Below are 27576 nucleotides of genomic sequence, written 5' to 3'. Positions count from 1 at the left end.
TGTGTGCCTGTCCGTGTGGCTGCACGTCGCTCGTCTGCACCCTCAGCAAGGTCCGGTGCTTGGAGGGCGGCGTGGGGGCAAGGGGGGGGCCTCGGTAGGGCGAAGGGGCGGGGCTGACGAGCTCTGGTCGCCGGCGCTGGTGGCTGCAGGTGGGTTTGGGCACCGCGCAGGTGCCGGGCAGGATGGGCGCTCAGGGCCACGGCTGGGCTGCGCCTAGGCCCGCAGGAGGCTCAGAGGACCGCGGGCCCCAGCGGGCCCCGAGGCCCTGGGCAGCGAACGCCTTGGGGAGGTGGGCGAGGGGCTGGGGGAGGGGCGGCGGCCCCCGAGCCGGGTGGTGCCTGGAGGGTCCCAGGGTGGGAGAGCGCCACGACCTCGGCGCCCCTCACTCCACCCTCCCCGCTACACCCACCGGCGGGCACACCCGGCCGGCTGCTCCCGGTCCCGGAAGCCCTGTGGTCCCCCGGGCCGGGCCGGCGGTGTGTTGGCCGGGGGGGGGGGGGGGGGGGGGGGCGGGGACGTGGGCGGGGGCGGGGCGCGGGGCGGCGTGTGCCGGCCACCGGGCCGCCGGGAGTCCGGTCGCGGGTGGTGCAGCTCAAGTGCAGCGCGCGCTCCGTGGAGAGCTGGAGAGCTGCGGCCGCCGGCTGGCCCGGGCGGCAGGTCAGAGCGAAAGGCAGGCGCAGCGCAGGGCTCTTAGGGCCCCTGGCGGCAGCCGCCTCCGTCTACGGCCATACCACCCTGAACGCGCCCGATCTCGTCTGATCTCGGAAGCTAAGCAGGGTCGGGCCCGGTTAGTACTTGGATGGGAGACCGCCTGGGAATACCGGGTGCTGTAGGCTTTTTGTTGTTTCTGTTTTGCCCTGCCTCCCCTCTCCTTTAGCCCCCGGCCCCAGCCGCACCGCAAGCCGCACCAGCCGCTGGCCCCTGGCACCCCACCGCGCTCAGAGCCGCCGCCTGCCTTCCAGCCCCTCTCAGGTTGGCTGGCCGGGGCCCCGACTCCCGCTGCAGACCTGGGTTGCCTCCGCGCGGCCCGCGAGCCCCTCGGCTTTCGGCGTCCAGGAAACCAGAGGAACGGCGGCGGCGGGGGCGCGGGGGTCTCTGTCTGGGGCTCCCTTGGCAGGCCTCAGGCAATTCTGGGCGGGGCCGGGGCCCCAGCCCCACCCCCAGACGCATCCTGGCAGGCAACCTCGCGGTCTCCCGCAGGCGCGGGCGCACAACACACACACACACACACACACACACACACACACACACACCCTCACGCCCGCCCCCCTCCCCCCAAACACAGGCACACCTCCCGCAGCCCAGACAGGTCAAGAGCCGGAAACCACAAGTAAGGGAGACGGAGAAAGAGGGAGAGAGAGAGACAGCAAGAGGACCGCACAGGCTTCCAAAGCCCCGGCCGCCACACCCTCCCCCCTCCACTGTGGGTATCCACCCGGCCCCCCCAGTCGACCCGACCCCACCGTCGCCCACCGACACACTCACACGCACACTCTCTCCCACACTCACCCTCTGGCCTGGGGGCGGGGGCTGGGTCTCGCCTCAGGGAGCCAAGCCGAAGGGGACCTTTGAGACCTCGGCTGCGAGGAAGTCTTGGGGGTCCCCACGGGTGATTGCCAGCCCCAGGGCACCGCGTCCAGCCGGGGCTCGCCGGGCCCAAGGCTCACGCCCCCTCCCTTGCGCACGGGCCGCTCTCTGCGGTGTGTGACGGTCTGTGCCAGAGTGTCCGTCTCGGATGGGATGCCGTCCCCTGTGCCCTGTCCGTCTCCCGCTTTCCGTCTCGCTGTGGGTCGGTCGCTCTGTGTCTCCGTCTCTCTGGCTCTCCCTCCCTGGGTGTGCCTGCGCGCTCGTGTCTGTCTGTCTGTCTGCATCTGCATCTGCATCTGCATCTGCCCTCTCGCCGTCTTGGGAGCCTGTCTCTGAACCTTCATCTCTTTGCGTCTCTGTCTCTCCTGACCCCCGGCCTGCCGTCCCTTCCTCTGGCCCCGGCCTCTCACGGGGGGGTGCTCTGGCCGTGGCCCTGGCTGACGAGCTTGCGCCGGCCGGCTGTCTCACTTGGCGTGGGTGCCTGCGAGTGTGTCTGTGTGCCTGTCCGTGTGGCTGCACGTCGCTCGTCTGCACCCTCAGCAAGGTCCGGTGCTTGGAGGGCGGCGTGGGGGCAAGGGGGGGGCCTCGGTAGGGCGAAGGGGCGGGGCTGACGAGCTCTGGTCGCCGGCGCTGGTGGCTGCAGGTGGGTTTGGGCACCGCGCAGGTGCCGGGCAGGATGGGCGCTCAGGGCCACGGCTGGGCTGCGCCTAGGCCCGCAGGAGGCTCAGAGGACCGCGGGCCCCAGCGAGCCCCGAGGCCCTGGGCAGCGAACGCCTTGGGGAGGTGGGCGAGGGGCTGGGGGAGGGGCGGCGGCCCCCGAGCCGGGTGGTGCCTGGAGGGTCCCAGGGTGGGAGAGCGCCACGACCTCGGCGCCCCTCACTCCACCCTCCCCGCTACACCCACCGGCGGGCACACCCGGCCGGCTGCTCCCGGTCCCGGAAGCCCTGTGGTCCCCCGGGCCGGGCCGGCGGTGTGTTGGCCGGGGGGGGGGGGGGGGGGGGGGGGGCGGGGACGTGGGCGGGGGCGGGGCGCGGGGCGGCGTGTGCCGGCCACCGGGCCGCCGGGAGTCCGGTCGCGGGTGGTGCAGCTCAAGTGCAGCGCGCGCTCCGTGGAGAGCTGGAGAGCTGCGGCCGCCGGCTGGCCCGGGCGGCAGGTCAGAGCGAAAGGCAGGCGCAGCGCAGGGCTCTTAGGGCGCCTGGCGGCAGCCGCCTCCGTCTACGGCCATACCACCCTGAACGCGCCCGATCTCGTCTGATCTCGGAAGCTAAGCAGGGTCGGGCCCGGTTAGTACTTGGATGGGAGACCGCCTGGGAATACCGGGTGCTGTAGGCTTTTTGTTGTTTCTGTTTTGCCCTGCCTCCCCTCTCCTTTAGCCCCCGGCCCCAGCCGCACCGCAAGCCGCACCAGCCGCTGGCCCCTGGCACCCCACCGCGCTCAGAGCCGCCGCCTGCCTTCCAGCCCCTCTCAGGTTGGCTGGCCGGGGCCCCGACTCCCGCTGCAGACCTGGGTTGCCTCCGCGCGGCCCGCGAGCCCCTCGGCTTTCGGCGTCCAGGAAACCAGAGGAACGGCGGCGGCGGGGGCGCGGGGGTCTCTGTCTGGGGCTCCCTTGGCAGGCCTCAGGCAATTCTGGGCGGGGCCGGGGCCCCAGCCCCACCCCCAGACGCATCCTGGCAGGCAACCTCGCGGTCTCCCGAAGGCGCGGGCGCACAACACACACACACACACACACACACACACACACACACACACCCTCACGCCCGCCCCCCTCCCCCCAAACACAGGCACACCTCCCGCAGCCCAGACAGGTCAAGAGCCGGAAACCACAAGTAAGGGAGACGGAGAAAGAGGGAGAGAGAGAGACAGCAAGAGGACCGCACAGGCTTCCAAAGCCCCGGCCGCCACACCCTCCCCCCTCCACTGTGGGTATCCACCCGGCCCCCCCAGTCGACCCGACCCCACCACCGTCGCCCACCGACACACTCACACGCACACTCTCTCCCACACTCACCCTCTGGCCTGGGGGCGGGGGCTGGGTCTCGCCTCAGGGAGCCAAGCCGAAGGGGACCTTTGAGACCTCGGCTGCGAGGAAGTCTTGGGGTCCCCACGGGTGATTGCCAGCCCCAGGGCACCGCGTCCAGCCGGGGCTCGCCGGGCCCAAGGCTCACGCCCCCTCCCTTGCGCACGGGCCGCTCTCTGCGGTGTGTGACGGTCTGTGCCAGAGTGTCCGTCTCGGATGGGATGCCGTCCCCTGTGCCCTGTCCGTCTCCCGCTTTCCGTCTCGCTGTGGGTCGGTCGCTCTGTGTCTCCGTCTCTCTGGCTCTCCCTCCCTGGGTGTGCCTGCGCGCTCGTGTCTGTCTGTCTGTCTGCATCTGCATCTGCATCTGCATCAGCATCTGCCCTCTCGCCGTCTTGGGAGCCTGTCTCTGAACCTTCATCTCTTTGCGTCTCTGTCTCTCCTGACCCCCGGCCTGCCGTCCCTTCCTCTGGCCCCGGCCTCTCACGGGGGGGTGCTCTGGCCGTGGCCCTGGCTGACGAGCTTGCGCCGGCCGGCTGTCTCACTTGGCGTGGGTGCCTGCGAGTGTGTCTGTGTGCCTGTCCGTGTGGCTGCACGTCGCTCGTCTGCACCCTCAGCAAGGTCCGGTGCTTGGAGGGCGGCGTGGGGGCAAGGGGGGGGCCTCGGTAGGGCGAAGGGGTGGGGCTGACGAGCTCTGGTCGCCGGCGCTGGTGGCTGCAGGTGGGTTTGGGCACCGCGCAGGTGCCGGGCAGGATGGGCGCTCAGGGCCACGGCTGGGCTGCGCCTAGGCACGCAGGAGGCTCAGAGGACCGCGGGCCCCAGCGAGCCCCGAGGCCCTGGGCAGCGAACGCCTTGGGGAGGTGGGCGAGGGGCTGGGGGAGGGGCGGCGGCCCCCGAGCCGGGTGGTGCCTGGAGGGTCCCAGGGTGGGAGAGCGCCACGACCTCGGCGCCCCTCACTCCACCCTCCCCGCTACACCCACCGGCGGGCACACCCGGCCGGCTGCTCCCGGTCCCGGAAGCCCTGTGGTCCCCCGGGCCGGGCCGGCGGTGTGTTGGCCGGGGGGGGGGGGGGCGGGGACGTGGGCGGGGCCGGGGGGCGGGGCGGCGTGTGCCGGCCACCGGGCCGCCGGGAGTCCGGTCGCGGGTGGTGCAGCTCAAGTGCAGCGCGCGCTCCGTGGAGAGCTGGAGAGCTGCGGCCGCCGGCTGGCCCGGGCGGCAGTTCAGAGCGAAAGGCAGGCGCAGCGCAGGGCTCTTAGGGCGCCTGGCGGCAGCCGCCTCCGTCTACGGCCATACCACCCTGAATGCGCCCGATCTCGTCTGATCTCGGAAGCTAAGCAGGGTCGGGCCCGGTTAGTACTTGGATGGGAGACCGCCTGGGAATACCGGGTGCTGTAGGCTTTTTGTTGTTTCTGTTTTGCCCTGCCTCCCCTCTCCTTTAGCCCCCGGCCCCAGCCGCACCGCAAGCCGCACCAGCCGCTGGCCCCTGGCACCCCACCGCGCTCAGAGCCGCCGCCTGCCTTCCAGCCCCTCTCAGGTTGGCTGGCCGGGGCCCCGACTCCCGCTGCAGACCTGGGTTGCCTCCGCGCGGCCCGCGAGCCCCTCGGCTTTCGGCGTCCAGGAAACCAGAGGAACGGCGGCGGCGGGGGCGCGGGGGTCTCTGTCTGGGGCTCCCTTGGCAGGCCTCAGGCAATTCTGGGCGGGGCCGGGGCCCCAGCCCCACCCCCAGACGCATCCTGGCAGGCAACCTCGCGGTCTCCCGCAGGCGCGGGCGCACAACACACACACACACACACACACACACACACACACACACACACCCTCACGCCCGCCCCCCTCCCCCCAAACACAGGCACACCTCCCGCAGCCCAGACAGGTCAAGAGCCGGAAACCACAAGTAAGGGAGACGGAGAAAGAGGGAGAGAGAGAGACAGCAAGAGGACCGCACAGGCTTCCAAAGCCCCGGCCGCCACACCCTCCCCCCTCCACTGTGGGTATCCACCCGGCCCCCCCAGTCGACCCGACCCCACCGTCGCCCACCGACACACTCACACGCACACTCTCTCCCACACTCACCCTCTGGCCTGGGGGCGGGGGCTGGGTCTCGCCTCAGGGAGCCAAGCCGAAGGGGACCTTTGAGACCTCGGCTGCGAGGAAGTCTTGGGGTCCCCACGGGTGATTGCCAGCCCCAGGGCACCGCGTCCAGCCGGGGCTCGCCGGGCCCAAGGCTCACGCCCCCTCCCTTGCGCGCGGGCCGCTCTCTGCGGTGTGTGACGGTCTGTGCCAGAGTGTCCGTCTCGGATGGGATGCCGTCCCCTGTGCCCTGTCCGTCTCCCGCTTTCCTTCTCGCTGTGGGTCGGTCGCTCTGTGTCTCCGTCTCTCTGGCTCTCCCTCCCTGGGTGTGCCTGCGCGCTCGTGTCTGTCTGTCTGTCTGCATCTGCATCTGCATCTGCATCTGCCCTCTCGCCGTCTTGGGAGCCTGTCTCTGAACCTTCATCTCTTTGCGTCTCTGTCTCTCCTGACCCCCGGCCTGCCGTCCCTTCCTCTGGCCCCGGCCTCTCACGGGTGGGTGCTCTGGCCGTGGCCCTGGCTGACGAGCTTGCGCCGGCCGGCTGTCTCACTTGGCGTGGGTGCCTGCGAGTGTGTCTGTGTGCCTGTCCGTGTGGCTGCACGTCGCTCGTCTGCACCCTCAGCAAGGTCCGGTGCTTGGAGGGCGGCGTGGGGGCAAGGGGGGGGCCTCGGTAGGGCGAAGGGGCGGGGCTGACGAGCTCTGGTCGCCGGCGCTGGTGGCTGCAGGTGGGTTTGGGCACCGCGCAGGTGCCGGGCAGGATGGGCGCTCAGGGCCACGGCTGGGCTGCGCCTAGGCCCGCAGGAGGCTCAGAGGACCGCGGGCCCCAGCGGGCCCCGAGGCCCTGGGCAGCGAACGCCTTGGGGAGGTGGGCGAGGGGCTGGGGGAGGGGCGGCGGCCCCCGAGCCGGGTGGTGCCTGGAGGGTCCCAGGGTGGGAGAGCGCCACGACCTCGGCGCCCCTCACTCCACCCTCCCCGCTACACCCACCGGCGGGCACACCCGGCCGGCTGCTCCCGGTCCCGGAAGCCCTGTGGTCCCCCGGGCCGGGCCGGCGGTGTGTTGGCCGGGGGGGGGGGGGGGGGGGGGGGGGCGGGGGGGGGGGGGGGGGGGGCGCGGGGCGGCGTGGGCCGGCCACCGGGCCGCCGGGAGTCCGGTCGCGGGTGGTGCAGCTCAAGTGCAGCGCGCGCTCCGTGGAGAGCTGGAGAGCTGCGGCCGCCGGCTGGCCCGGGCGGCAGGTCAGAGCGAAAGGCAGGCGCAGCGCAGGGCTCTTAGGGCGCCTGGCGGCAGCCGCCTCCGTCTACGGCCATACCACCCTGAACGCGCCCGATCTCGTCTGATCTCGGAAGCTAAGCAGGGTCGGGCCCGGTTAGTACTTGGATGGGAGACCGCCTGGGAATACCGGGTGCTGTAGGCTTTTTGTTGTTTCTGTTTTGCCCTGCCTCCCCTCTCCTTTAGCCCCCGGCCCCAGCCGCACCGCAAGCCGCACCAGCCGCTGGCCCCTGGCACCCCACCGCGCTCAGAGCCGCCGCCTGCCTTCCAGCCCCTCTCAGGTTGGCTGGCCGGGGCCCCGACTCCCGCTGCAGACCTGGGTTGCCTCCGCGCGGCCCGCGAGCCCCTCGGCTTTCGGCGTCCAGGAAACCAGAGGAACGGCGGCGGCGGGGGCGCGGGGGTCTCTGTCTGGGGCTCCCTTGGCAGGCCTCAGGCAATTCTGGGCGGGGCCGGGGCCCCAGCCCCACCCCCAGACGCATCCTGGCAGGCAACCTCGCGGTCTCCCGCAGGCGCGGGCGCACAACACACACACACACACACACACACACACACACACACCCTCACGCCCGCCCCCCTCCCCCCAAACACAGGCACACCTCCCGCAGCCCAGACAGGTCAAGAGCCGGAAACCACAAGTAAGGGAGACGGAGAAAGAGGGAGAGAGAGAGACAGCAAGAGGACCGCACAGGCTTCCAAAGCCCCGGCCGCCACACCCTCCCCCCTCCACTGTGGGTATCCACCCGGCCCCCCCAGTCGACCCGACCCCACCACCGTCGCCCACCGACACACTCACACGCACACTCTCTCCCACACTCACCCTCTGGCCTGGGGGCGGGGGCTGGGTCTCGCCTCAGGGAGCCAAGCCGAAGGGGACCTTTGAGACCTCGGCTGCGAGGAAGTCTTGGGGTCCCCACGGGTGATTGCCAGCCCCAGGGCACCGCGTCCAGCCGGGGCTCGCCGGGCCCAAGGCTCACGCCCCCTCCCTTGCGCACGGGCCGCTCTCTGCGGTGTGTGACGGTCTGTGCCAGAGTGTCCGTCTCGGATGGGATGCCGTCCCCTGTGCCCTGTCCGTCTCCCGCTTTCCGTCTCGCTGTGGGTCGGTCGCTCTGTGTCTCCGTCTCTCTGGCTCTCCCTCCCTGGGTGTGCCTGCGCGCTCGTGTCTGTCTGTCTGTCTGCATCTGCATCTGCATCTGCATCTGCCCTCTCGCCGTCTTGGGAGCCTGTCTCTGAACCTTCATCTCTTTGCGTCTCTGTCTCTCCTGACCCCCGGCCTGCCGTCCCTTCCTCTGGCCCCGGCCTCTCACGGGTGGGTGCTCTGGCCGTGGCCCTGGCTGACGAGCTTGCGCCGGCCGGCTGTCTCACTTGGCGTGGGTGCCTGCGAGTGTGTCTGTGTGCCTGTCCGTGTGGCTGCACGTCGCTCGTCTGCACCCTCAGCAAGGTCCGGTGCTTGGAGGGCGGCGTGGGGGCAAGGGGGGGGCCTCGGTAGGGCGAAGGGGCGGGGCTGACGAGCTCTGGTCGCCGGCGCTGGTGGCTGCAGGTGGGTTTGGGCACCGCGCAGGTGCCGGGCAGGATGGGCGCTCAGGGCCACGGCTGGGCTGCGCCTAGGCCCGCAGGAGGCTCAGAGGACCGCGGGCCCCAGCGGGCCCCGAGGCCCTGGGCAGCGAACGCCTTGGGGAGGTGGGCGAGGGGCTGGGGGAGGGGCGGCGGCCCCCGAGCCGGGTGGTGCCTGGAGGGTCCCAGGGTGGGAGAGCGCCACGACCTCGGCGCCCCTCACTCCACCCTCCCCGCTACACCCACCGGCGGGCACACCCGGCCGGCTGCTCCCGGTCCCGGAAGCCCTGTGGTCCCCCGGGCCGGGCCGGCGGTGTGTTGGCCGGGGGGGGGGGGGGGGGGGGGGGGGGGGGGGGGGACGGGGGCGGGGGCGGGGCGCGGGGCGGCGTGTGCCGGCCACCGGGCCGCCGGGAGTCCGGTCGCGGGTGGTGCAGCTCAAGTGCAGCGCGCGCTCCGTGGAGAGCTGGAGAGCTGCGGCCGCCGGCTGGCCCGGGCGGCAGGTCAGAGCGAAAGGCAGGCGCAGCGCAGGGCTCTTAGGGCGCCTGGCGGCAGCCGCCTCCGTCTACGGCCATACCACCCTGAACGCGCCCGATCTCGTCTGATCTCGGAAGCTAAGCAGGGTCGGGCCCGGTTAGTACTTGGATGGGAGACCGCCTGGGAATACCGGGTGCTGTAGGCTTTTTGTTGTTTCTGTTTTGCCCTGCCTCCCCTCTCCTTTAGCCCCCGGCCCCAGCCGCACCGCAAGCCGCACCAGCCGCTGGCCCCTGGCACCCCACCGCGCTCAGAGCCGCCGCCTGCCTTCCAGCCCCTCTCAGGTTGGCTGGCCGGGGCCCCGACTCCCGCTGCAGACCTGGGTTGCCTCCGCGCGGCCCGCGAGCCCCTCGGCTTTCGGCGTCCAGGAAACCAGAGGAACGGCGGCGGCGGGGGCGCGGGGGTCTCTGTCTGGGGCTCCCTTGGCAGGCCTCAGGCAATTCTGGGCGGGGCCGGGGCCCCAGCCCCACCCCCAGACGCATCCTGGCAGGCAACCTCGCGGTCTCCCGCAGGCGCGGGCGCACAACACACACACACACACACACACACACACACACACACCCTCACGCCCGCCCCCCTCCCCCCAAACACAGGCACACCTCCCGCAGCCCAGACAGGTCAAGAGCCGGAAACCACAAGTAAGGGAGACGGAGAAAGAGGGAGAGAGAGAGACAGCAAGAGGACCGCACAGGCTTCCAAAGCCCCGGCCGCCACACCCTCCCCCCTCCACTGTGGGTATCCACCCGGCCCCCCCAGTCGACCCGACCCCACCACCGTCGCCCACCGACACACTCACACGCACACTCTCTCCCACACTCACCCTCTGGCCTGGGGGCGGGGGCTGGGTCTCGCCTCAGGGAGCCAAGCCGAAGGGGACCTTTGAGACCTCGGCTGCGAGGAAGTCTTGGGGTCCCCACGGGTGATTGCCAGCCCCAGGGCACCGCGTCCAGCCGGGGCTCGCCGGGCCCAAGGCTCACGCCCCCTCCCTTGCGCACGGGCCGCTCTCTGCGGTGTGTGACGGTCTGTGCCAGAGTGTCCGTCTCGGATGGGATGCCGTCCCCTGTGCCCTGTCCGTCTCCCGCTTTCCGTCTCGCTGTGGGTCGGTCGCTCTGTGTCTCCGTCTCTCTGGCTCTCCCTCCCTGGGTGTGCCTGCGCGCTCGTGTCTGTCTGTCTGTCTGCATCTGCATCTGCATCTGCCCTCTCGCCGTCTTGGGAGCCTGTCTCTGAACCTTCATCTCTTTGCGTCTCTGTCTCTCCTGACCCCCGGCCTGCCGTCCCTTCCTCTGGCCCCGGCCTCTCACGGGTGGGTGCTCTGGCCGTGGCCCTGGCTGACGAGCTTGCGCCGGCCGGCTGTCTCACTTGGCGTGGGTGCCTGCGAGTGTGTCTGTGTGCCTGTCCGTGTGGCTGCACGTCGCTCGTCTGCACCCTCAGCAAGGTCCGGTGCTTGGAGGGCGGCGTGGGGGCAAGGGGGGGGCCTCGGTAGGGCGAAGGGGCGGGGCTGACGAGCTCTGGTCGCCGGCGCTGGTGGCTGCAGGTGGGTTTGGGCACCGCGCAGGTGCCGGGCAGGATGGGCGCTCAGGGCCACGGCTGGGCTGCGCCTAGGCCCGCAGGAGGCTCAGAGGACCGCGGGCCCCAGCGGGCCCCGAGGCCCTGGGCAGCGAACGCCTTGGGGAGGTGGGCGAGGGGCTGGGGGAGGGGCGGCGGCCCCCGAGCCGGGTGGTGCCTGGAGGGTCCCAGGGTGGGAGAGCGCCACGACCTCGGCGCCCCTCACTCCACCCTCCCCGCTACACCCACCGGCGGGCACACCCGGCCGGCTGCTCCCGGTCCCGGAAGCCCTGTGGTCCCCCGGGCCGGGCCGGCGGTGTGTTGGCCGGGGGGGGGGGGGGGGGCGGGGACGTGGGCGGGGGCGGGGCGCGGGGCGGCGTGTGCCGGCCACCGGGCCGCCGGGAGTCCGGTCGCGGGTGGTGCAGCTCAAGTGCAGCGCGCGCTCCGTGGAGAGCTGGAGAGCTGCGGCCGCCGGCTGGCCCGGGCGGCAGGTCAGAGCGAAAGGCAGGCGCAGCGCAGGGCTCTTAGGGCGCCTGGCGGCAGCCGCCTCCGTCTACGGCCATACCACCCTGAACGCGCCCGATCTCGTCTGATCTCGGAAGCTAAGCAGGGTCGGGCCCGGTTAGTACTTGGATGGGAGACCGCCTGGGAATACCGGGTGCTGTAGGCTTTTTGTTGTTTCTGTTTTGCCCTGCCTCCCCTCTCCTTTAGCCCCCGGCCCCAGCCGCACCGCAAGCCGCACCAGCCGCTGGCCCCTGGCACCCCACCGCGCTCAGAGCCGCCGCCTGCCTTCCAGCCCCTCTCAGGTTGGCTGGCCGGGGCCCCGACTCCCGCTGCAGACCTGGGTTGCCTCCGCGCGGCCCGCGAGCCCCTCGGCTTTCGGCGTCCAGGAAACCAGAGGAACGGCGGCGGCGGGGGCGCGGGGGTCTCTGTCTGGGGCTCCCTTGGCAGGCCTCAGGCAATTCTGGGCGGGGCCGGGGCCCCAGCCCCACCCCCAGACGCATCCTGGCAGGCAACCTCGCGGTCTCCCGCAGGCGCGGGCGCACAACACACACACACACACACACACACACACACACACACCCTCACGCCCGCCCCCCTCCCCCCAAACACAGGCACACCTCCCGCAGCCCAGACAGGTCAAGAGCCGGAAACCACAAGTAAGGGAGACGGAGAAAGAGGGAGAGAGAGAGACAGCAAGAGGACCGCACAGGCTTCCAAAGCCCCGGCCGCCACACCCTCCCCCCTCCACTGTGGGTATCCACCCGGCCCCCCCAGTCGACCCGACCCCACCACCGTCGCCCACCGACACACTCACACGCACACTCTCTCCCACACTCACCCTCTGGCCTGGGGGCGGGGGCTGGGTCTCGCCTCAGGGAGCCAAGCCGAAGGGGACCTTTGAGACCTCGGCTGCGAGGAAGTCTTGGGGTCCCCACGGGTGATTGCCAGCCCCAGGGCACCGCGTCCAGCCGGGGCTCGCCGGGCCCAAGGCTCACGCCCCCTCCCTTGCGCACGGGCCGCTCTCTGCGGTGTGTGACGGTCTGTGCCAGAGTGTCCGTCTCGGATGGGATGCCGTCCCCTGTGCCCTGTCCGTCTCCCGCTTTCCGTCTCGCTGTGGGTCGGTCGCTCTGTGTCTCCGTCTCTCTGGCTCTCCCTCCCTGGGTGTGCCTGCGCGCTCGTGTCTGTCTGTCTGTCTGCATCTGCATCTGCCCTCTCGCCGTCTTGGGAGCCTGTCTCTGAACCTTCATCTCTTTGCGTCTCTGTCTCTCCTGACCCCCGGCCTGCCGTCCCTTCCTCTGGCCCCGGCCTCTCACGGGTGGGTGCTCTGGCCGTGGCCCTGGCTGACGAGCTTGCGCCGGCCGGCTGTCTCACTTGGCGTGGGTGCCTGCGAGTGTGTCTGTGTGCCTGTCCGTGTGGCTGCACGTCGCTCGTCTGCACCCTCAGCAAGGTCCGGTGCTTGGAGGGCGGCGTGGGGGCAAGGGGGGGGCCTCGGTAGGGCGAAGGGGCGGGGCTGACGAGCTCTGGTCGCCGGCGCTGGTGGCTGCAGGTGGGTTTGGGCACCGCGCAGGTGCCGGGCAGGATGGGCGCTCAGGGCCACGGCTGGGCTGCGCCTAGGCCCGCAGGAGGCTCAGAGGACCGCGGGCCCCAGCGGGCCCCGAGGCCCTGGGCAGCGAACGCCTTGGGGAGGTGGGCGAGGGGCTGGGGGAGGGGCGGCGGCCCCCGAGCCGGGTGGTGCCTGGAGGGTCCCAGGGTGGGAGAGCGCCACGACCTCGGCGCCCCTCACTCCACCCTCCCCGCTACACCCACCGGCGGGCACACCCGGCCGGCTGCTCCCGGTCCCGGAAGCCCTGTGGTCCCCCGGGCCGGGCCGGCGGTGTGTTGGCCGGGGGGGGGGGGGGGGGGGGGGCGGGGACGTGGGCGGGGGCGGGGCGCGGGGCGGCGTGTGCCGGCCACCGGGCCGCCGGGAGTCCGGTCGCGGGTGGTGCAGCTCAAGTGCAGCGCGCGCTCCGTGGAGAGCTGGAGAGCTGCGGCCGCCGGCTGGCCCGGGCGGCAGGTCAGAGCGAAAGGCAGGCGCAGCGCAGGGCTCTTAGGGCGCCTGGCGGCAGCCGCCTCCGTCTACGGCCATACCACCCTGAACGCGCCCGATCTCGTCTGATCTCGGAAGCTAAGCAGGGTCGGGCCCGGTTAGTACTTGGATGGGAGACCGCCTGGGAATACCGGGTGCTGTAGGCTTTTTGTTGTTTCTGTTTTGCCCTGCCTCCCCTCTCCTTTAGCCCCCGGCCCCAGCCGCACCGCAAGCCGCACCAGCCGCTGGCCCCTGGCACCCCACCGCGCTCAGAGCCGCCGCCTGCCTTCCAGCCCCTCTCAGGTTGGCTGGCCGGGGCCCCGACTCCCGCTGCAGACCTGGGTTGCCTCCGCGCGGCCCGCGAGCCCCTCGGCTTTCGGCGTCCAGGAAACCAGAGGAACGGCGGCGGCGGGGGCGCGGGGGTCTCTGTCTGGGGCTCCCTTGGCAGGCCTCAGGCAATTCTGGGCGGGGCCGGGGCCCCAGCCCCACCCCCAGACGCATCCTGGCAGGCAACCTCGCGGTCTCCCGCAGGCGCGGGCGCACAACACACACACACACACACACACACACACACACACACCCTCACGCCCGCCCCCCTCCCCCCAAACACAGGCACACCTCCCGCAGCCCAGACAGGTCAAGAGCCGGAAACCACAAGTAAGGGAGACGGAGAAAGAGGGAGAGAGAGAGACAGCAAGAGGACCGCACAGGCTTCCAAAGCCCCGGCCGCCACACCCTCCCCCCTCCACTGTGGGTATCCACCCGGCCCCCCCAGTCGACCCGACCCCACCGTCGCCCACCGACACACTCACACGCACACTCTCTCCCACACTCACCCTCTGGCCTGGGGGCGGGGGCTGGGTCTCGCCTCAGGGAGCCAAGCCGAAGGGGACCTTTGAGACCTCGGCTGCGAGGAAGTCTTGGGGGTCCCCACGGGTGATTGCCAGCCCCAGGGCACCGCGTCCAGCCGGGGCTCGCCGGGCCCAAGGCTCACGCCCCCTCCCTTGCGCACGGGCCGCTCTCTGCGGTGTGTGACGGTCTGTGCCAGAGTGTCCGTCTCGGATGGGATGCCGTCCCCTGTGCCCTGTCCGTCTCCCGCTTTCCGTCTCGCTGTGGGTCGGTCGCTCTGTGTCTCCGTCTCTCTGGCTCTCCCTCCCTGGGTGTGCCTGCGCGCTCGTGTCTGTCTGTCTGTCTGCATCTGCATCTGCATCTGCATCTGCCCTCTCGCCGTCTTGGGAGCCTGTCTCTGAACCTTCATCTCTTTGCGTCTCTGTCTCTCCTGACCCCCGGCCTGCCGTCCCTTCCTCTGGCCCCGGCCTCTCACGGGTGGGTGCTCTGGCCGTGGCCCTGGCTGACGAGCTTGCGCCGGCCGGCTGTCTCACTTGGCGTGGGTGCCTGCGAGTGTGTCTGTGTGCCTGTCCGTGTGGCTGCACGTCGCTCGTCTGCACCCTCAGCAAGGTCCGGTGCTTGGAGGGCGGCGTGGGGGCAAGGGGGGGGCCTCGGTAGGGCGAAGGGGCGGGGCTGACGAGCTCTGGTCGCCGGCGCTGGTGGCTGCAGGTGGGTTTGGGCACCGCGCAGGTGCCGGGCAGGATGGGCGCTCAGGGCCACGGCTGGGCTGCGCCTAGGCCCGCAGGAGGCTCAGAGGACCGCGGGCCCCAGCGGGCCCCGAGGCCCTGGGCAGCGAACGCCTTGGGGAGGTGGGCGAGGGGCTGGGGGAGGGGCGGCGGCCCCCGAGCCGGGTGGTGCCTGGAGGGTCCCAGGGTGGGAGAGCGCCACGACCTCGGCGCCCCTCACTCCACCCTCCCCGCTACACCCACCGGCGGGCACACCCGGCCGGCTGCTCCCGGTCCCGGAAGCCCTGTGGTCCCCCGGGCCGGGCCGGCGGTGTGTTGGCCGGGGGGGGGGGGGGGGGGGGCGGGGACGTGGGCGGGGGCGGGGCGCGGGGCGGCGTGTGCCGGCCACCGGGCCGCCGGGAGTCCGGTCGCGGGTGGTGCAGCTCAAGTGCAGCGCGCGCTCCGTGGAGAGCTGGAGAGCTGCGGCCGCCGGCTGGCCCGGGCGGCAGGTCAGAGCGAAAGGCAGGCGCAGCGCAGGGCTCTTAGGGCGCCTGGCGGCAGCCGCCTCCGTCTACGGCCATACCACCCTGAACGCGCCCGATCTCGTCTGATCTCGGAAGCTAAGCAGGGTCGGGCCCGGTTAGTACTTGGATGGGAGACCGCCTGGGAATACCGGGTGCTGTAGGCTTTTTGTTGTTTCTGTTTTGCCCTGCCTCCCCTCTCCTTTAGCCCCCGGCCCCAGCCGCACCGCAAGCCGCACCAGCCGCTGGCCCCTGGCACCCCACCGCGCTCAGAGCCGCCGCCTGCCTTCCAGCCCCTCTCAGGTTGGCTGGCCGGGGCCCCGACTCCCGCTGCAGACCTGGGTTGCCTCCGCGCGGCCCGCGAGCCCCTCGGCTTTCGGCGTCCAGGAAACCAGAGGAACGGCGGCGGCGGGGGCGCGGGGGTCTCTGTCTGGGGCTCCCTTGGCAGGCCTCAGGCAATTCTGGGCGGGGCCGGGGCCCCAGCCCCACCCCCAGACGCATCCTGGCAGGCAACCTCGCGGTCTCCCGCAGGCGCGGGCGCACAACACACACACACACACACACACACACACACACACACCCTCACGCCCGCCCCCCTCCCCCCAAACACAGGCACACCTCCCGCAGCCCAGACAGGTCAAGAGCCGGAAACCACAAGTAAGGGAGACGGAGAAAGAGGGAGAGAGAGAGACAGCAAGAGGACCGCACAGGCTTCCAAAGCCCCGGCCGCCACACCCTCCCCCCTCCACTGTGGGTATCCACCCGGCCCCCCCAGTCGACCCGACCCCACCACCGTCGCCCACCGACACACTCACACGCACACTCTCTCCCACACTCACCCTCTGGCCTGGGGGCGGGGGCTGGGTCTCGCCTCAGGGAGCCAAGCCGAAGGGGACCTTTGAGACCTCGGCTGCGAGGAAGTCTTGGGGTCCCCACGGGTGATTGCCAGCCCCAGGGCACCGCGTCCAGCCGGGGCTCGCCGGGCCCAAGGCTCACGCCCCCTCCCTTGCGCACGGGCCGCTCTCTGCGGTGTGTGACGGTCTGTGCCAGAGTGTCCGTCTCGGATGGGATGCCGTCCCCTGTGCCCTGTCCGTCTCCCGCTTTCCGTCTCGCTGTGGGTCGGTCGCTCTGTGTCTCCGTCTCTCTGGCTCTCCCTCCCTGGGTGTGCCTGCGCGCTCGTGTCTGTCTGTCTGTCTGCATCTGCATCTGCCCTCTCGCCGTCTTGGGAGCCTGTCTCTGAACCTTCATCTCTTTGCGTCTCTGTCTCTCCTGACCCCCGGCCTGCCGTCCCTTCCTCTGGCCCCGGCCTCTCACGGGTGGGTGCTCTGGCCGTGGCCCTGGCTGACGAGCTTGCGCCGGCCGGCTGTCTCACTTGGCGTGGGTGCCTGCGAGTGTGTCTGTGTGCCTGTCCGTGTGGCTGCACGTCGCTCGTCTGCACCCTCAGCAAGGTCCGGTGCTTGGAGGGCGGCGTGGGGGCAAGGGGGGGGCCTCGGTAGGGCGAAGGGGCGGGGCTGACGAGCTCTGGTCGCCGGCGCTGGTGGCTGCAGGTGGGTTTGGGCACCGCGCAGGTGCCGGGCAGGATGGGCGCTCAGGGCCACGGCTGGGCTGCGCCTAGGCCCGCAGGAGGCTCAGAGGACCGCGGGCCCCAGCGGGCCCCGAGGCCCTGGGCAGCGAACGCCTTGGGGAGGTGGGCGAGGGGCTGGGGGAGGGGCGGCGGCCCCCGAGCCGGGTGGTGCCTGGAGGGTCCCAGGGTGGGAGAGCGCCACGACCTCGGCGCCCCTCACTCCACCCTCCCCGCTACACCCACCGGCGGGCACACCCGGCCGGCTGCTCCCGGTCCCGGAAGCCCTGTGGTCCCCCGGGCCGGGCCGGCGGTGTGTTGGCCGGGGGGCGGGGGGGGGGGGGCGGGGACGTGGGCGGGGGCGGGGCGCGGGGCGGCGTGTGCCGGCCACCGGGCCGCCGGGAGTCCGGTCGCGGGTGGTGCAGCTCAAGTGCAGCGCGCGCTCCGTGGAGAGCTGGAGAGCTGCGGCCGCCGGCTGGCCCGGGCGGCAGGTCAGAGCGAAAGGCAGGCGCAGCGCAGGGCTCTTAGGGCGCCTGGCGGCAGCCGCCTCCGTCTACGGCCATACCACCCTGAACGCGCCCGATCTCGTCTGATCTCGGAAGCTAAGCAGGGTCGGGCCCGGTTAGTACTTGGATGGGAGACCGCCTGGGAATACCGGGTGCTGTAGGCTTTTTGTTGTTTCTGTTTTGCCCTGCCTCCCCTCTCCTTTAGCCCCCGGCCCCAGCCGCACCGCAAGCCGCACCAGCCGCTGGCCCCTGGCACCCCACCGCGCTCAGAGCCGCCGCCTGCCTTCCAGCCCCTCTCAGGTTGGCTGGCCGGGGCCCCGACTCCCGCTGCAGACCTGGGTTGCCTCCGCGCGGCCCGCGAGCCCCTCGGCTTTCGGCGTCCAGGAAACCAGAGGAACGGCGGCGGCGGGGGCGCGGGGGTCTCTGTCTGGGGCTCCCTTGGCAGGCCTCAGGCAATTCTGGGCGGGGCCGGGGCCCCAGCCCCACCCCCAGACGCATCCTGGCAGGCAACCTCGCGGTCTCCCGCAGGCGCGGGCGCACAACACACACACACACACACACACACACACACACACACACACACCCTCACGCCCGCCCCCCTCCCCCCAAACACAGGCACACCTCCCGCAGCCCAGACAGGTCAAGAGCCGGAAACCACAAGTAAGGGAGACGGAGAAAGAGGGAGAGAGAGAGACAGCAAGAGGACCGCACAGGCTTCCAAAGCCCCGGCCGCCACACCCTCCCCCCTCCACTGTGGGTATCCACCCGGCCCCCCCAGTCGACCCGACCCCACCACCGTCGCCCACCGACACACTCACACGCACACTCTCTCCCACACTCACCCTCTGGCCTGGGGGCGGGGGCTGGGTCTCGCCTCAGGGAGCCAAGCCGAAGGGGACCTTTGAGACCTCGGCTGCGAGGAAGTCTTGGGGTCCCCACGGGTGATTGCCAGCCCCAGGGCACCGCGTCCAGCCGGGGCTCGCCGGGCCCAAGGCTCACGCCCCCTCCCTTGCGCACGGGCCGCTCTCTGCGGTGTGTGACGGTCTGTGCCAGAGTGTCCGTCTCGGATGGGATGCCGTCCCCTGTGCCCTGTCCGTCTCCCGCTTTCCGTCTCGCTGTGGGTCGGTCGCTCTGTGTCTCCGTCTCTCTGGCTCTCCCTCCCTGGGTGTGCCTGCGCGCTCGTGTCTGTCTGTCTGTCTGCATCTGCATCTGCATCTGCATCAGCATCTGCCCTCTCGCCGTCTTGGGAGCCTGTCTCTGAACCTTCATCTCTTTGCGTCTCTGTCTCTCCTGACCCCCGGCCTGCCGTCCCTTCCTCTGGCCCCGGCCTCTCACGGGGGGGTGCTCTGGCCGTGGCCCTGGCTGACGAGCTTGCGCCGGCCGGCTGTCTCACTTGGCGTGGGTGCCTGCGAGTGTGTCTGTGTGCCTGTCCGTGTGGCTGCACGTCGCTCGTCTGCACCCTCAGCAAGGTCCGGTGCTTGGAGGGCGGCGTGGGGGCAAGGGGGGGGCCTCGGTAGGGCGAAGGGGTGGGGCTGACGAGCTCTGGTCGCCGGCGCTGGTGGCTGCAGGTGGGTTTGGGCACCGCGCAGGTGCCGGGCAGGATGGGCGCTCAGGGCCACGGCTGGGCTGCGCCTAGGCCCGCAGGAGGCTCAGAGGACCGCGGGCCCCAGCGGGCCCCGAGGCCCTGGGAAGCGAACGCCTTGGGGAGGTGGGCGAGGGGCTGGGGGAGGGGCGGCGGCCCCCGAGCCGGGTGGTGCCTGGAGGGTCCCAGGGTGGGAGAGCGCCACGACCTCGGCGACCCTCACTCCACCCTCCCCGCTACACCCACCGGCGGGCACACCCGGCTGGCTGCTCCCGGTCCCGGAAGCCCTGTGGTCCCCCGGGCCGGGCCGGCGGTGTGTTGGCCGGGGGGGGGGGGGGGGGGGGGGCCGTGGGCGGGGCCGGGGGGCGGGGCGGCGTGTGCCGGCCACCGGGCCGCCGGGAGTCCGGTCGCGGGTGGTGCAGCTCAAGTGCAGCGCGCGCTCCGTGGAGAGCTGGAGAGCTGCGGCCGCCGGCTGGCCCGGGCGGCAGTTCAGAGCGAAAGGCAGGCGCAGCGCAGGGCTCTTAGGGCGCCTGGCGGCAGCCGCCTCCGTCTACGGCCATACCACCCTGAATGCGCCCGATCTCGTCTGATCTCGGAAGCTAAGCAGGGTCGGGCCCGGTTAGTACTTGGATGGGAGACCGCCTGGGAATACCGGGTGCTGTAGGCTTTTTGTTGTTTCTGTTTTGCCCTGCCTCCCCTCTCCTTTAGCCCCCGGCCCCAGCCGCACCGCAAGCCGCACCAGCCGCTGGCCCCTGGCACCCCACCGCGCTCAGAGCCGCCGCCTGCCTTCCAGCCCCTCTCAGGTTGGCTGGCCGGGGCCCCGACTCCCGCTGCAGACCTGGGTTGCCTCCGCGCGGCCCGCGAGCCCCTCGGCTTTCGGCGTCCAGGAAACCAGAGGAACGGCGGCGGCGGGGGCGCGGGGGTCTCTGTCTGGGGCTCCCTTGGCAGGCCTCAGGCAATTCTGGGCGGGGCCGGGGCCCCAGCCCCACCCCCAGACGCATCCTGGCAGGCAACCTCGCGGTCTCCCGCAGGCGCGGGCGCACAACACACACACACACACACACACACACACACACACACACACACCCTCACGCCCGCCCCCCTCCCCCCAAACACAGGCACACCTCCCGCAGCCCAGACAGGTCAAGAGCCGGAAACCACAAGTAAGGGAGACGGAGAAAGAGGGAGAGAGAGAGACAGCAAGAGGACCGCACAGGCTTCCAAAGCCCCGGCCGCCACACCCTCCCCCCTCCACTGTGGGTATCCACCCGGCCCCCCCAGTCGACCCGACCCCACCGTCGCCCACCGACACACTCACACGCACACTCTCTCCCACACTCACCCTCTGGCCTGGGGGCGGGGGATGGGTCTCGCCTCAGGGAGCCAAGCCGAAGGGGACCTTTGAGACCTCGGCTGCGAGGAAGTCTTGGGGTCCCCACGGGTGATTGCCAGCCCCAGGGCACCGCGTCCAGCCGGGGCTCGCCGGGCCCAAGGCTCACGCCCCCTCCCTTGCGCGCGGGCCGCTCTCTGCGGTGTGTGACGGTCTGTGCCAGAGTGTCCGTCTCGGATGGGATGCCGTCCCCTGTGCCCTGTCCGTCTCCCGCTTTCCTTCTCGCTGTGGGTCGGTCGCTCTGTGTCTCCGTCTCTCTGGCTCTCCCTCCCTGGGTGTGCCTGCGCGCTCGTGTCTGTCTGTCTGTCTGCATCTGCATCTGCATCTGCATCTGCCCTCTCGCCGTCTTGGGAGCCTGTCTCTGAACCTTCATCTCTTTGCGTCTCTGTCTCTCCTGACCCCCGGCCTGCCGTCCCTTCCTCTGGCCCCGGCCTCTCACGGGGGGGTGCTCTGGCCGTGGCCCTGGCTGACGAGCTTGCGCCGGCCGGCTGTCTCACTTGGCGTGGGTGCCTGCGAGTGTGTCTGTGTGCCTGTCCGTGTGGCTGCACGTCGCTCGTCTGCACCCTCAGCAAGGTCCGGTGCTTGGAGGGCGGCGTGGGGGCAAGGGGGGGGCCTCGGTAGGGCGAAGGGGCGGGGCTGACGAGCTCTGGTCGCCGGCGCTGGTGGCTGCAGGTGGGTTTGGGCACCGCGCAGGTGCCGGGCAGGATGGGCGCTCAGGGCCACGGCTGGGCTGCGCCTAGGCCCGCAGGAGGCTCAGAGGACCGCGGGCCCCAGCGGGCCCCGAGGCCCTGGGCAGCGAACGCCTTGGGGAGGTGGGCGAGGGGCTGGGGGAGGGGCGGCGGCCCCCGAGCCGGGTGGTGCCTGGAGGGTCCCAGGGTGGGAGAGCGCCACGACCTCGGCGCCCCTCACTCCACCCTCCCCGCTACACCCACCGGCGGGCACACCCGGCCGGCTGCTCCCGGTCCCGGAAGCCCTGTGGTCCCCCGGGCCGGGCCGGCGGTGTGTTGGCCGGGGGGGGGGGGGGGGGGGGGGCGGGGACGTGGGCGGGGGCGGGGCGCGGGGCGGCGTGTGCCGGCCACCGGGCCGCCGGGAGTCCGGTCGCGGGTGGTGCAGCTCAAGTGCAGCGCGCGCTCCGTGGAGAGCTGGAGAGCTGCGGCCGCCGGCTGGCCCGGACGGCAGGTCAGAGCGAAAGGCAGGCGCAGCGCAGGGCTCTTAGGGCGCCTGGCGGCAGCCGCCTCCGTCTACGGCCATACCACCCTGAACGCGCCCGATCTCGTCTGATCTCGGAAGCTAAGCAGGGTCGGGCCCGGTTAGTACTTGGATGGGAGACCGCCTGGGAATACCGGGTGCTGTAGGCTTTTTGTTGTTTCTGTTTTGCCCTGCCTCCCCTCTCCTTTAGCCCCCGGCCCCAGCCGCACCGCAAGCCGCACCAGCCGCTGGCCCCTGGCACCCCACCGCGCTCAGAGCCGCCGCCTGCCTTCCAGCCCCTCTCAGGTTGGCTGGCCGGGGCCCCGACTCCCGCTGCAGACCTGGGTTGCCTCCGCGCGGCCCGCGAGCCCCTCGGCTTTCGGCGTCCAGGAAACCAGAGGAACGGCGGCGGCGGGGGCGCGGGGGTCTCTGTCTGGGGCTCCCTTGGCAGGCCTCAGGCAATTCTGGGCGGGGCCGGGGCCCCAGCCCCACCCCCAGACGCATCCTGGCAGGCAACCTCGCGGTCTCCCGCAGGCGCGGGCGCACAACACACACACACACACACACACACACACACACACACACACCCTCACGCCCGCCCCCCTCCCCCCAAACACAGGCACACCTCCCGCAGCCCAGACAGGTCAAGAGCCGGAAACCACAAGTAAGGGAGACGGAGAAAGAGGGAGAGAGAGAGACAGCAAGAGGACCGCACAGGCTTCCAAAGCCCCGGCCGCCACACCCTCCCCCCTCCACTGTGGGTATCCACCCGGCCCCCCCAGTCGACCCGACCCCACCGTCGCCCACCGACACACTCACACGCACACTCTCTCCCACACTCACCCTCTGGCCTGGGGGCGGGGGCTGGGTCTCGCCTCAGGGAGCCAAGCCGAAGGGGACCTTTGAGACCTCGGCTGCGAGGAAGTCTTGGGGGTCCCCACGGGTGATTGCCAGCCCCAGGGCACCGCGTCCAGCCGGGGCTCGCCGGGCCCAAGGCTCACGCCCCCTCCCTTGCGCACGGGCCGCTCTCTGCGGTGTGTGACGGTCTGTGCCAGAGTGTCCGTCTCGGATGGGATGCCGTCCCCTGTGCCCTGTCCGTCTCCCGCTTTCCGTCTCGCTGTGGGTCGGTCGCTCTGTGTCTCCGTCTCTCTGGCTCTCCCTCCCTGGGTGTGCCTGCGCGCTCGTGTCTGTCTGTCTGTCTGCATCTGCATCTGCATCTGCATCTGCCCTCTCGCCGTCTTGGGAGCCTGTCTCTGAACCTTCATCTCTTTGCGTCTCTGTCTCTCCTGACCCCCGGCCTGCCGTCCCTTCCTCTGGCCCCGGCCTCTCACGGGTGGGTGCTCTGGCCGTGGCCCTGGCTGACGAGCTTGCGCCGGCCGGCTGTCTCACTTGGCGTGGGTGCCTGCGAGTGTGTCTGTGTGCCTGTCCGTGTGGCTGCACGTCGCTCGTCTGCACCCTCAGCAAGGTCCGGTGCTTGGAGGGCGGCGTGGGGGCAAGGGGGGGGCCTCGGTAGGGCGAAGGGGCGGGGCTGACGAGCTCTGGTCGCCGGCGCTGGTGGCTGCAGGTGGGTTTGGGCACCGCGCAGGTGCCGGGCAGGATGGGCGCTCAGGGCCACGGCTGGGCTGCGCCTAGGCCCGCAGGAGGCTCAGAGGACCGCGGGCCCCAGCGGGCCCCGAGGCCCTGGGCAGCGAACGCCTTGGGGAGGTGGGCGAGGGGCTGGGGGAGGGGCGGCGGCCCCCGAGCCGGGTGGTGCCTGGAGGGTCCCAGGGTGGGAGAGCGCCACGACCTCGGCGCCCCTCACTCCACCCTCCCCGCTACACCCACCGGCGGGCACACCCGGCCGGCTGCTCCCGGTCCCGGAAGCCCTGTGGTCCCCCGGGCCGGGCCGGCGGTGTGTTGGCCGGGGGGCGGGGGGGGGGGCGGGGACGTGGGCGGGGGCGGGGCGCGGGGCGGCGTGTGCCGGCCACCGGGCCGCCGGGAGTCCGGTCGCGGGTGGTGCAGCTCAAGTGCAGCGCGCGCTCCGTGGAGAGCTGGAGAGCTGCGGCCGCCGGCTGGCCCGGGCGGCAGGTCAGAGCGAAAGGCAGGCGCAGCGCAGGGCTCTTAGGGCGCCTGGCGGCAGCCGCCTCCGTCTACGGCCATACCACCCTGAACGCGCCCGATCTCGTCTGATCTCGGAAGCTAAGCAGGGTCGGGCCCGGTTAGTACTTGGATGGGAGACCGCCTGGGAATACCGGGTGCTGTAGGCTTTTTGTTGTTTCTGTTTTGCCCTGCCTCCCCTCTCCTTTAGCCCCCGGCCCCAGCCGCACCACAAGCCGCACCAGCCGCTGGCCCCTGGCACCCCACCGCGCTCAGAGCCGCCGCCTGCCTTCCAGCCCCTCTCAGGTTGGCTGGCCGGGGCCCCGACTCCCGCTGCAGACCTGGGTTGCCTCCGCGCGGCCCGCGAGCCCCTCGGCTTTCGGCGTCCAGGAAACCAGAGGAACGGCGGCGGCGGGGGCGCGGGGGTCTCTGTCTGGGGCTCCCTTGGCAGGCCTCAGGCAATTCTGGGCGGGGCCGGGGCCCCAGCCCCACCCCCAGACGCATCCTGGCAGGCAACCTCGCGGTCTCCCGCAGGCGCGGGCGCACAACACACACACACACACACACACACACACACACACACACACACCCTCACGCCCGCCCCCCTCCCCCCAAACACAGGCACACCTCCCGCAGCCCAGACAGGTCAAGAGCCGGAAACCACAAGTAAGGGAGACGGAGAAAGAGGGAGAGAGAGAGACAGCAAGAGGACCGCACAGGCTTCCAAAGCCCCGGCCGCCACACCCTCCCCCCTCCACTGTGGGTATCCACCCGGCCCCCCCAGTCGACCCGACCCCACCACCGTCGCCCACCGACACACTCACACGCACACTCTCTCCCACACTCACCCTCTGGCCTGGGGGCGGGGGCTGGGTCTCGCCTCAGGGAGCCAAGCCGAAGGGGACCTTTGAGACCTCGGCTGCGAGGAAGTCTTGGGGTCCCCACGGGTGATTGCCAGCCCCAGGGCACCGCGTCCAGCCGGGGCTCGCCGGGCCCAAGGCTCACGCCCCCTCCCTTGCGCACGGGCCGCTCTCTGCGGTGTGTGACGGTCTGTGCCAGAGTGTCCGTCTCGGATGGGATGCCGTCCCCTGTGCCCTGTCCGTCTCCCGCTTTCCGTCTCGCTGTGGGTCGGTCGCTCTGTGTCTCCGTCTCTCTGGCTCTCCCTCCCTGGGTGTGCCTGCGCGCTCGTGTCTGTCTGTCTGTCTGCATCTGCATCTGCATCTGCATCTGCCCTCTCGCCGTCTTGGGAGCCTGTCTCTGAACCTTCATCTCTTTGCGTCTCTGTCTCTCCTGACCCCCGGCCTGCCGTCCCTTCCTCTGGCCCCGGCCTCTCACGGGTGGGTGCTCTGGCCGTGGCCCTGGCTGACGAGCTTGCGCCGGCCGGCTGTCTCACTTGGCGTGGGTGCCTGCGAGTGTGTCTGTGTGCCTGTCCGTGTGGCTGCACGTCGCTCGTCTGCACCCTCAGCAAGGTCCGGTGCTTGGAGGGCGGCGTGGGGGCAAGGGGGGGGCCTCGGTAGGGCGAAGGGGCGGGGCTGACGAGCTCTGGTCGCCGGCGCTGGTGGCTGCAGGTGGGTTTGGGCACCGCGCAGGTGCCGGGCAGGATGGGCGCTCAGGGCCACGGCTGGGCTGCGCCTAGGCCCGCAGGAGGCTCAGAGGACCGCGGGCCCCAGCGGGCCCCGAGGCCCTGGGCAGCGAACGCCTTGGGGAGGTGGGCGAGGGGCTGGGGGAGGGGCGGCGGCCCCCGAGCCGGGTGGTGCCTGGAGGGTCCCAGGGTGGGAGAGCGCCACGACCTCGGCGCCCCTCACTCCACCCTCCCCGCTACACCCACCGGCGGGCACACCCGGCCGGCTGCTCCCGGTCCCGGAAGCCCTGTGGTCCCCCGGGCCGGGCCGGCGGTGTGTTGGCCGGGGGGGGGGGGGGGGCGGGGACGTGGGCGGGGCCGGGGGGCGGGGCGGCGTGTGCCGGCCACCGGGCCGCCGGGAGTCCGGTCGCGGGTGGTGCAGCTCAAGTGCAGCGCGCGCTCCGTGGAGAGCTGGAGAGCTGCGGCCACCGGCTGGCCCGGGCGGCAGTTCAGAGCGAAAGGCAGGCGCAGCGCAGGGCTCTTAGGGCGCCTGGCGGCAGCCGCCTCCGTCTACGGCCATACCACCCTGAATGCGCCCGATCTCGTCTGATCTCGGAAGCTAAGCAGGGTCGGGCCCGGTTAGTACTTGGATGGGAGACCGCCTGGGAATACCGGGTGCTGTAGGCTTTTTGTTGTTTCTGTTTTGCCCTGCCTCCCCTCTCCTTTAGCCCCCGGCCCCAGCCGCACCGCAAGCCGCACCAGCCGCTGGCCCCTGGCACCCCACCGCGCTCAGAGCCGCCGCCTGCCTTCCAGCCCCTCTCAGGTTGGCTGGCCGGGGCCCCGACTCCCGCTGCAGACCTGGGTTGCCTCCGCGCGGCCCGCGAGCCCCTCGGCTTTCGGCGGCCAGGAAACCAGAGGAACGGCGGCGGCGGGGGCGCGGGGGTCTCTGTCTGGGGCTCCCTTGGCAGGCCTCAGGCAATTCTGGGCGGGGCCGGGGCCCCAGCCCCACCCCCAGACGCATCCTGGCAGGCAACCTCGCGGTCTCCCGCAGGCGCGGGCGCACAACACACACACACACACACACACACACACACACACACACAAACACCCTCACGCCCGCCCCCCTCCCCCCAAACACAGGCACACCTCCCGCAGCCCAGACAGGTCAAGAGCCGGAAACCACAAGTAAGGGAGACGGAGAAAGAGGGAGAGAGAGAGACAGCAAGAGGACCGCACAGGCTTCCAAAGCCCCGGCCGCCACACCCTCCCCCCTCCACTGTGGGTATCCACCCGGCCCCCCCAGTCGACCCGACCCCACCGTCGCCCACCGACACACTCACACGCACACTCTCTCCCACACTCACCCTCTGGCCTGGGGGCGGGGGCTGGGTCTCGCCTCAGGGAGCCAAGCCGAAGGGGACCTTTGAGACCTCGGCTGCGAGGAAGTCTTGGGGTCCCCACGGGTGATTGCCAGCCCCAGGGCACCGCGTCCAGCCGGGGCTCGCCGGGCCCAAGGCTCACGCCCCCTCCCTTGCGCGCGGGCCGCTCTCTGCGGTGTGTGACGGTCTGTGCCAGAGTGTCCGTCTCGGATGGGATGCCGTCCCCTGTGCCCTGTCCGTCTCCCGCTTTCCTTCTCGCTGTGGGTCGGTCGCTCTGTGTCTCCGTCTCTCTGGCTCTCCCTCCCTGGGTGTGCCTGCGCGCTCGTGTCTGTCTGTCTGTCTGCATCTGCATCTGCATCAGCATCTGCCCTCTCGCCGTCTTGGGAGCCTGTCTCTGAACCTTCATCTCTTTGCGTCTCTGTCTCTCCTGACCCCCGGCCTGCCGTCCCTTCCTCTGGCCCCGGCCTCTCACGGGTGGGTGCTCTGGCCGTGGCCCTGGCTGACGAGCTTGCGCCGGCCGGCTGTCTCACTTGGCGTGGGTGCCTGCGAGTGTGTCTGTGTGCCTGTCCGTGTGGCTGCACGTCGCTCGTCTGCACCCTCAGCAAGGTCCGGTGCTTGGAGGGCGGCGTGGGGGCAAGGGGGGGGCCTCGGTAGGGCGAAGGGGCGGGGCTGACGAGCTCTGGTCGCCGGCGCTGGTGGCTGCAGGTGGGTTTGGGCACCGCGCAGGTGCCGGGCAGGATGGGCGCTCAGGGCCACGGCTGGGCTGCGCCTAGGCCCGCAGGAGGCTCAGAGGACCGCGGGCCCCAGCGGGCCCCGAGGCCCTGGGCAGCGAACGCCTTGGGGAGGTGGGCGAGGGGCTGGGGGAGGGGCGGCGGCCCCCGAGCCGGGTGGTGCCTGGAGGGTCCCAGGGTGGGAGAGCGCCACGACCTCGGCGCCCCTCACTCCACCCTCCCCGCTACACCCACCGGCGGGCACACCCGGCCGGCTGCTCCCGGTCCCGGAAGCCCTGTGGTCCCCCGGGCCGGGCCGGCGGTGTGTTGGCCGGGGGGGGGGGGGGGGGGGGGCGGGGCCGTGGGGGGGGGCGGGGCGCGGGGCGGCGTGTGCCGGCCACCGGGCCGCCGGGAGTC

General features: G+C 71.8%; 13 non-coding genes across 13 annotated transcripts; all 13 read left to right on the top strand.

Moving 5' to 3' along the window:
• Window positions 1-717: 717 nt before the first annotated feature.
• Window positions 718-836, top strand: LOC138430536 (5S ribosomal RNA). Its single transcript, XR_011253229.1, has one exon. It is a non-coding gene; the product is annotated as a 5S ribosomal RNA (ribosomal RNA).
• A 1964-nt stretch (window positions 837-2800) lies between these two features.
• On the top strand, window positions 2801-2919 carry LOC138430535 (5S ribosomal RNA). The gene has a single exon (XR_011253228.1). It is a non-coding gene; the product is annotated as a 5S ribosomal RNA (ribosomal RNA).
• Window positions 2920-4880: 1961 nt separating this feature from the next.
• On the top strand, window positions 4881-4999 carry LOC138430635 (5S ribosomal RNA). The gene has a single exon (XR_011253319.1). It is a non-coding gene; the product is annotated as a 5S ribosomal RNA (ribosomal RNA).
• A 1963-nt stretch (window positions 5000-6962) lies between these two features.
• On the top strand, window positions 6963-7081 carry LOC138430534 (5S ribosomal RNA). The gene has a single exon (XR_011253227.1). It is a non-coding gene; the product is annotated as a 5S ribosomal RNA (ribosomal RNA).
• A 1966-nt stretch (window positions 7082-9047) lies between these two features.
• LOC138430531 (5S ribosomal RNA) lies at window positions 9048-9166 on the top strand. The gene has a single exon (XR_011253225.1). It is a non-coding gene; the product is annotated as a 5S ribosomal RNA (ribosomal RNA).
• A 1948-nt stretch (window positions 9167-11114) lies between these two features.
• On the top strand, window positions 11115-11233 carry LOC138430530 (5S ribosomal RNA). Its single transcript, XR_011253224.1, has one exon. It is a non-coding gene; the product is annotated as a 5S ribosomal RNA (ribosomal RNA).
• Window positions 11234-13180: 1947 nt separating this feature from the next.
• On the top strand, window positions 13181-13299 carry LOC138430529 (5S ribosomal RNA). Its single transcript, XR_011253223.1, has one exon. It is a non-coding gene; the product is annotated as a 5S ribosomal RNA (ribosomal RNA).
• A 1955-nt stretch (window positions 13300-15254) lies between these two features.
• LOC138430528 (5S ribosomal RNA) lies at window positions 15255-15373 on the top strand. The gene has a single exon (XR_011253222.1). It is a non-coding gene; the product is annotated as a 5S ribosomal RNA (ribosomal RNA).
• Window positions 15374-17318: 1945 nt separating this feature from the next.
• On the top strand, window positions 17319-17437 carry LOC138430527 (5S ribosomal RNA). Its single transcript, XR_011253221.1, has one exon. It is a non-coding gene; the product is annotated as a 5S ribosomal RNA (ribosomal RNA).
• Window positions 17438-19403: 1966 nt separating this feature from the next.
• Window positions 19404-19522, top strand: LOC138430623 (5S ribosomal RNA). Its single transcript, XR_011253308.1, has one exon. It is a non-coding gene; the product is annotated as a 5S ribosomal RNA (ribosomal RNA).
• Window positions 19523-21484: 1962 nt separating this feature from the next.
• Window positions 21485-21603, top strand: LOC138430526 (5S ribosomal RNA). The gene has a single exon (XR_011253220.1). It is a non-coding gene; the product is annotated as a 5S ribosomal RNA (ribosomal RNA).
• Window positions 21604-23560: 1957 nt separating this feature from the next.
• LOC138430525 (5S ribosomal RNA) lies at window positions 23561-23679 on the top strand. Its single transcript, XR_011253219.1, has one exon. It is a non-coding gene; the product is annotated as a 5S ribosomal RNA (ribosomal RNA).
• Window positions 23680-25638: 1959 nt separating this feature from the next.
• LOC138430616 (5S ribosomal RNA) lies at window positions 25639-25757 on the top strand. Its single transcript, XR_011253303.1, has one exon. It is a non-coding gene; the product is annotated as a 5S ribosomal RNA (ribosomal RNA).
• The last annotated feature ends 1819 nt before the right edge of the window (window positions 25758-27576 follow it).

The sequence above is a fragment of the Ovis canadensis genome, chromosome 25, assembly GCF_042477335.2.
Source record: "Ovis canadensis isolate MfBH-ARS-UI-01 breed Bighorn chromosome 25, ARS-UI_OviCan_v2, whole genome shotgun sequence".
Taxonomy (NCBI): Eukaryota; Metazoa; Chordata; class Mammalia; order Artiodactyla; family Bovidae; genus Ovis; species Ovis canadensis.
This window is presented reverse-complemented; position numbering and strand designations above follow the sequence as displayed.